This window comes from Canis lupus, chromosome 18 (genome assembly GCF_011100685.1).
Source record: "Canis lupus familiaris isolate Mischka breed German Shepherd chromosome 18, alternate assembly UU_Cfam_GSD_1.0, whole genome shotgun sequence".
NCBI classification, from domain to species: Eukaryota; Metazoa; Chordata; class Mammalia; order Carnivora; family Canidae; genus Canis; species Canis lupus.
Window position 1 is genome coordinate 37,414,641 of NC_049239.1, and position 8,557 is coordinate 37,423,197.

The following is an 8,557-nucleotide window of genomic DNA, read 5'->3' on the forward strand; positions in this document are numbered from 1 at the left end:
TTGATTGGCGGAAGACGCCCGGGGAAGCAATGGCCGCTCCCGACGCTGCTCCGGGCTTTGCGGTCTGTCCCCCGAGGTGAGGGCGTTGGGAGCTCCGTGAGGCCCTTTCTTCATACGAGACTCAGGTTCCGCTGACTTACATCGTGTCCGCAAATCTCTGCGCCTGGGCGTGAGGCCAGATTTCTGCGCCCCACTCCTCTGGTCCCCGGAGAAATAACAAGAACCCCGAGGACAGACCCGATGTTTATTTGTAGTCTCACAATTGTAGGTGATTTCTCTTGTTCGAGCGAAGAACCTATTTCGGCGTGCGTCTCTTTTAAAGGACAAAAACAGCTATGTTTATTGCTTCGAGTAGGATGCAGGCTCCCGGAAGATGCTTGTAAATTTTGAGGGGAGAAACGGCGTTTCTTGCATTCCCTATTTTCTGCTACAGTTTAGGTGTTCTGTTGTTGTTGTTGTTGTTGTTGTTTTAAAGATTTTATTTGTTTATTCATAGAGACCCAGAGAGAGAGGCAGAGACACAGAGGAAGAAGCAGGCTCCATGCTTGAGCCCGACGCGGGATTCGATTCCAGGACCCCGGGGTCACGCCCTGGGCTGAAGGCAGATGCTCAACCGCTGAGCCACCCGGGCTGCCCAAAGTGGATTTTATTCATCTAGAGGCTTTTGAGAGTTTGTGATCCCTTCGACCGAAGGGCCCCAGTCTTCTCAACGATTTTCAGGTGGCGGCGGGGCAACACCAAAAGTACTGTTTATCTCACCTGCCAAGTGAAAAGTGTGAGACGGAGGAGGAAGTGGAGGCACACCCACACCTCCGCTGGCGAGTGATTTCTCTGCAGTGAGCCTGTGTTCCTCTCTACCGCTTCCGTTCCGCAGGGTTTTGCTGCTCTGCTAAATCAAGTCACTCTTGGAACTAAGGAACGGGAGAAAGGCCAAACACTAGGGATACTCGACTGCAGCTCTGTCTGCAGGAGGCCACATTCAGTCATTCTCTTGTTACTTTGTGGTTGATACTTTGCTAAGAAATATCTACTTGGAGAGAACTCCCAGACAAGCCCTAGAACAGAGAGAGGAGCAAACAGTTGGTCACAGTGTGATGTGATGTGATAAATGCCGTTAATAGAAACCCCGAGGGCACGAACAGGACAAAATGAGAGCCGCGAAGGCAGGGGCGTTCAGAGGGGGGAGATTGATGCTTGCCTTGAGCTGCGCTATGGAAAACTAACTTGGCTCACTGGTGACCTCCAAGCGCACTACTAGCGAAGCTATCCTGCAGGTAATTAGACAGAAAGCTTCCAGACCAAATTAAGATGCTTGAATAACCTGGTTTATTGAATCAATTTAAATACCCAGTGAGAAGCAAGAGAAATAGTTGGAGTAAGTTGACACCCTTAGGAAAGGGTGCAAGCAAAGGGAAGGGTAATGTCACCTGAGTTACGAGTTATGTAATATTCATGCAATATTGCAATATTCAATATGCAATATTCATATGTTCTGTCTGCCGCATCAGCCTCTTCCACTGATGATATACTTATGAGGACTAGAGTTGAGGTCATAGCAAGGAGGTCCACAAGTGAAAAGTACCTTGCACCAGTGGCACACACCTGCTCTGTTGGAGATGCAGGGAAACGTGCTTGGCCACAACCAGAGCCTACGAGTTAGCTTGGTGGACAGATACTGATTTTATTTGCATTTCTTGGATAGAGCACATACCTATGAGACTATATGAAGTGTTATGGGTAGCTAATTTAGGGCTGACAAAGCTTTCAGCCCAGAGATGGCACAGTTATTCATACCTTCGTTTTTCTATCCCTTTTTAACCATAAATGACTCTATTCCATCAAATTTTTAAATTTAACTTTGGCATGCCTTATAGTTTACTAACTTACTATGTATATTTAACACAATTCTGCCTATGTTTCACAAAGCACATAGTTACATTGTTTTCTATTCTCTAAAACATCCCAGGAGTTTTGCATTTATGTCATAAGCTACTAGTGTATTTGACATTTATTCTAACACTTCTTATAACTTTCCTCCATCCTTAAGGAAAACTGCAAGGAATTCAGTATCTTGCCGTGGAAAGCTGGAGAGATAAGTAGAGGACAAATAGTACCCTTTTTATGCCATATTAGAAATACTAGGTTTTATACTGAGGAAAATTGTAGAACTATAGGAAGAGTGGAAAATAGGGAAGACATACAGTCCTGGGCAGGAGGGTCAGATGGCATCTCTTGCCCTAATGCCAGTGATTAACATTGAGGGCCTCAATCAATGAAGGCAGTGGCTCTATGGGGTTAGAGGTGATTCCCCCCCCTACCCCCACCCAAGACATTTGGTAATATTTGGAGACATTTTTGATTGTTCAAACTAAGGGGTGCTACTGATAAATACTGGGGTGAAGACAGGGAAACTTCTAAACATCCTGCAATGCACAAAATAATCCCTCATGACAAAGAACTGTTCTTATATCAGGAGGGCCAAGATTGAGAAACCCTGAAGTAAAGGATTTAAGGAAACATAGAGAGGATAGAGGTTAAGCAATTAGATTTAGTTGGATTTTATAACTGATTAGATGTAGATGTGAGGAAGAAGGAAAGAATGATGTTAGGGTTCTAGCTCAGGTAACTAGGAGGACAAAGGGTTAGGGAAAATAGAAACAAAGATAAGTTTGAGACATCTCTAAGACATGTAGTAACCAGTTGGAAAATAGAGATGAGAACAAAATGAGAATCTTCTTAATAAAAAATGTACAGATTACATTAGAATCTGTGCAGATAAACTCAGAATCTGCATTTTTGGCAAGCAATTAGGTGATCTTGCAGTATGCCAAAATTTGAGAACAATAGTTTTAGGTCTCAGAAGAGAGTTCTGAGGAGCAGACAGTGAGGTGGCAGGAAAACTAGGGAAGAGCAGAGTCCCAAAAGCCATGGAAGAAGAGAGTTGACAACAGGGGTTTTATTAGTACAAGAGGCTGCTATAAAGGAGTATTATATATATATATAATATATATATTATATAAAGGTCATTAGAAGTATAATGCGAGTCAGTGTAGGTAATCATAAATTTTCCAGTTGCAATATTACAAAGGTAAAAAGAAACCAGTGAAATTAATCTTAGAACTATATTTTGTTTAATCTATTATATCTAAAACATTTGAACATGTAATTAATATAAAATTAATAAGGTATGTTATATCATTTTCTCTTACAAAGTCCTAGAAATCTGGTGTGCATAATTCAGTTTTTTATGTTTTAATAGATATATCTGAACTTCTGCTTATGCAGAATTGCCCTCCCCCTGGATCCAACTAGAAAATGGGGCATGACATTTGAAGTGACTGTTTTCAGACATGGGACAACATGCAATACAGAATTGTGATTCCTGAGAGGAGAGAACAACAAGTAAGGGAAGTCCTACAATGGCTCCAGCCTACTGCCTGGAGGGCAGAACAGGAAGGGAATTTAAAGAAAGACCAACAGTTTCACTGGAGACAGAGAAGGAACTGAGGGAAGCCAATGAGAAGACATCGGAGAGGGGGAAGTGGCACAGAGAAAGATCTGTCTACCCAGGTGTATCTTTCCCCTTGTCCTTTGGCTGAGTATTGATCTGTGCAACGGAAGACTGAAACTCCATGAGAGTTGACACCAAAAAGCAGTAGGCCAAACAGTTTCTTTTCTTTTTCTTTTTTTTTTTTTTTTAGGATTTTAAAAATTTATTCATGAAAGACAGAGAGAGGCAGAGACAGGAGAAGCAGGCTCCATGCAAGGAGCCTGATTTGGGACCGGATCCCTGGACTCTGGGATCACGCTCTGAGCCGAAGGCAGATGCTCAACCGCTGAGCCACCCAGGCCTCCCAGGCCAAACAATTTCTGATGCTTACATAGGACTAGGAATAGTTTGTGTCCCCATCAGCCAGAGTACAGAGACTTTGTAATACACATATTGTTTCTACCAAGCAAAATAAGAGCTGTTGGAGGCTGGCCAGCTTGCTCGCTCTCTTTCTGTCTTACAGGTCTCTCTGTTTAGGCTAGTTTGGTCTTCCTCACAGCATACTAACCATGGGGTACCTGGGTTTATTACATGGTGGCTCGGAACTCCCAGTGCTTGCGTTTCATCAAGATGAAAAACTGCTTTGCCTATGTATAAGTCATACCCTAGAGTCATGTATTGTCACTTCTACCTCATTCTGTTGCTTATATGCAACTCATTGAGCTTGGTCCAGATTCAAGAAGTGGGAACATAGCTCTTACCTCTCAATGGGAAGAATATAAAAAAAATTTGCAGATATATTTTTAAACTGCATAAAATGGCATAGCCTAGTACTAAATCTAATAACTACCATAATTTCAAAGTAGTAATGACTGTAAATGATATTTTGAGATATCTGTAACAACTTTGATACAAAAAAAATCTGTTTTTTTTTTTTAAGATTTTTTTATTTATTCATGAGAGACAGAGAGAGGCAGAGACATAGGCAGAGAGAGAAGCAGGCTTCTTGAGGGGAGCCCAATGTGGGACTCGATCCTGGGACTCTGAGACCATTCCTTGAGCTGAAGGCAGACACTCAAGCACTGAGCTACCCAGGCATCCCAAAATCTATGATATCTGTTGGTGACTAAATTTTAGGTACTGTGAACACAATACTGCAGCAGTACTAATAGATGCAGCAATTCTGTGACACCAGCTGGGAGGTAGTGTCAGGCCCCATAGGTTAAGAGTTCAGTTGTACAAGACTGCCCCTTCCCCACTTCAGATGCTAATAATTGTAAGTGCTTCTGATCCACTGGCTATACATCAGAGGTTCCCATCATTCCCTTCTTAGGTGCTATTGATTTGCTAGAATGGCTCACAAAACTCAGGAAAACATTTTACTTAATAGATTACCAGTTTATTAGAAAACAGTGTAACAGGAATCACCAGGTAAGAGATGCATGGGACAAAATATGTAGGAATAGGCACAGAGAACTTCCATGCCCTTTCTGGGGCACACTTTCCTAGATCCTTGCATGTGTTCCCCAACCTGGGAGATTTTCTGAACCTCGTGCTTTGGGTTTTTATGGAGGCCTCATTAAGTAGGTAAGATTGATTAAATCATTGGCCACTGGTGATTAACGTAATCTCCAGCCCCATTTCCCTCCCAACCTTTGTGGCTTCTCAATAGTTCTTCTTTAACATAAACTATGGTGCGGTTGTAAGGGGCTTGTTATGAACCACAAAAGACACTTTTATCACACTGACCACTTAGGAAATTCCAAAGGTTTTACATTCCTGCAAGGGAAGAAGACCAAGACCAAATATAAATTTCTTATTATAGATTACAATATCACAATACCCTTCATATATGTGTGTGTGTGTGTGTGTGTGTGTGTGTGTGAGTATACCTCATATATGTATATATCATATACACATACACACATATGCATATACAAAGTGCCTAGCACACTGTAAGCTCAATAACTGGTAACTAATTACTCTTACTACTATTTATGAACTTCCAATTATATCTGGAAACACTGGAGTATCAGCTCACATATGTTCTGTCATTCATGACATACTATGTTCTAATCCTGAAAGATGGATACCTGAGTTATTCATTGTTATTTGAACCTGTATCTACCGACTTCCCTCTCACCACTTTGTACCCTTCTTTCTTGCAACAATATTTAAGTCAATTGATTTAAAGAAATGCAAAATAGGGAGTTTAACAACTGGACAGAGGTACAGATTGAAGCTGCATTTTTAGCTTCTGATTTTTCTCATTTGAAGCAAAAATTTCAGACTGTTGTGGGGGAGGCATGGGGAAGGAAATGCAGATCTGTTCACAGCTGCTACTCAAAATACTAGCCATATAACCAAGAGAGAATTTGGCTCAAATTAAAATCCCTGGGCTCTTCATTGCCATCATAACCATTATTGTATCAATTAAGATTCATTTGCATGTCCACAGTGTGTTTGGCACTACATCAAGGAAGGAAGCTGATGATCACAGAGATGGTTTCAACCATTTTGCTTATGTCTGAGAATGACCCAAATGGTATAAAGAAGCAGCAGAAATAAATCATTAAAATTTTGTAATTTAACAGTACTTGGAATCATAAAATATTAGAATTGGAAAAGGATCCAACAGTTCTGTTGCACAGCTTCTTTACTTAGAGGTTAAAACTCCGCTCCAGAAATAGTAATACTATACAACCAATATATAAGTGACAATTAATAAAGGTTACACAACCAGTAATAGGGAAAGCCAAGATTCATACCCATGTTATCTGACTCAAAATGCAGTGTTTCCCCTGCTTTATCAGCCCACACCACAATCTATGAGTAAGAATCACATTCTTAGGAAACTAGAAAATAATTACTTTCTTTTGAATTACTCTCTTGGAAAATTAGGAGTCAAGCCATTAGAGTCTACATGTTTTAGCTTTTTCTACATTAGCCATTATTAATGAGATGGGTAGGTTACAGATGGGTTTGGTGGTGATATTTTGGCCTGAGAAAGGGCTTATTTAGATGAGCAATATGAACAGTTTTAAATATTTTTAGGGATTTCATGAGAACCCTTATTAGGCCTTTGGGCAGATCTTTGAAGAGCAATACTGCTTAGGAGCCAGCAGAGGGAGAGCAGAACATTGTTTTGCCAATTTTTACCAAGTTCCTCATAGTTTTACCTTTTGCTCATTCTTTTTTGCACATATTTGATATATTCCTTGGTGGTGATAAGAAAAATACCACCTTTTCCTACTCTTGGGGGAGGGTATAGAATGCCTCTATCAATGAATTAGGGTTTTATTTAACTTACTGTTCAACAGGCTATCAAATGAGCTGGGTTTACAAAGTCCTTAAGCATATTAGGAATTTATTCGTGTGGCTTTCACATACTTTTCTTCATAATATTGGGTAACTTAAATGATTTTATTTATTTATTTTAAAGATTTTATTTATTAGAGAAAAAGCATGAGGCAGGGAGAGGGAGAAACAGCCTCCCTCTGAGCAGGGAGCTGATACAGTGCTCAGTCCCAGGACCCTGAAATCATGACCTGAGCTGAAGACAGCCTATTAACTGACTGAGCCATCCAGGCGCCCTTAAGTGATTTTAAATGTATGTAATCAAATATATAGGTTGTCTTTTAATAATTACTTCTAAGAGAAACTAACAATAACAAGATTCGGAATTCTCTAATTAGTCACTTCATTTTGCTCTGTAAGAGGATGAATGTAAACTGAATCCAGAGAAAATTCGAAATGATGACTTTTTATATCTAGAGTTTCATTTTATTTATTTATTTATTTATTTATTTATTTATTTAAATATTTTATTTATTTATGAGAGACACAGAGAGAGAAGCAGACTCCCTGTGGGAAGCCTGATGTGGGATTTGCTCCCAGGACCCTGGGATCATGACCTGAGCCAAAGGCAGATGCTCAACCACTGAGCCACCCAGGCGCCCCTATATCTAGAGTTTTAGAAATAAAGTCCACATATCGGTAGAAGTAATCATCTACTCATTTTTCTGGAAATCTACTGTAAATTTACACTTTCATTATTGCTTTGTTTTTGTATCTTCAGAGTTTGGTATAAAACTGAATGTGATAATACTCGTTCTTATAGAGTTCATGAGAGATTGATACAGAAACATATCATTGAAAAATTTAATAGTATTAGACTGTACTGAGTGCATGGAATGTAAGCTAAGGGGATGTGGAGTGATTCCTGGAGGAGGGCCACCTGAGCTAAGTCATAAAAGATCAGTAGGACTGTATTCTATTCAATGTATTTTTTAATCTTCCCTCCCGTATCTACATGGTTATGTTGAAAGCAGCCATTCATTGAACTATTACACTGTATTCCTAGGCTAAAAAATTTTGGTTCACAAGTGGACACTGGAAACATGCTGGGCCAGTTGGTGTCTCTGCATAGGATTTTTCAACAGAAAACCCAGTGAAATTGGAAAATCATCAACTGTTTTGTTTTCTGCCTTTTAGAGGAAAACAACCATAATAACCTTGACATTACATTGACACACAGAGGTTGAGGCATACACAGCTCTGGAGAGAATGCATCCTCCCAGCATTCAAGCCTCTGGTTCTCTTGTTGCCACAGTATATGTGCAGCTACTTCCCTGTTCTGTTTCATGAGAAACTTTTTTCTTATACTAGTGTGAGTTGACTTTCTTTCCTTTGCAGCCACAAGAATTCTAGCTGGTATAAAGAGTTACCAAGGCAAAGAGGGAGAGTGAAGGACATTTTGGGGGCTGCAGGAGCAAAGACATAGAAACATTAAAAAGCATATGACCTGTATAAAGAAATATAAATAGTTCAGTATTGTTAAAACATATAATGAAAGAGAGAGTGCTAGCAGAAGAAGTGGGTAATCTGCCATTTTAAGGAATTTAACTTTACCCTAAAGGCAATGAAGAGCCACAGAGTAGTTTGCACAATGACATAGTCAGCTCTGTGGTTTAGATGGCTTACTCTGCCAGGAGTTTCTTCAACATTTCTCTTCTCTCTGGGCGTATCAGGTGCTGTTCTCTCACGTAGGACCCTGCAGGAAGGGGA

The 8,557-nt window shown here is 40.2% G+C and overlaps 1 long non-coding RNA gene across 1 annotated transcript; it reads left to right on the forward strand.

Annotated features, from left to right (window-relative positions):
- Nucleotides 1–5: 5 nt before the first annotated feature.
- On the forward strand, nucleotides 6–6,120 carry LOC111090955. Its single transcript, XR_005373415.1, has 2 exons — nucleotides 6–264; nucleotides 497–6,120. It is a non-coding gene; the product is annotated as an uncharacterized LOC111090955 (long non-coding RNA).
- Nucleotides 6,121–8,557: the final 2,437 nt, after the last annotated feature.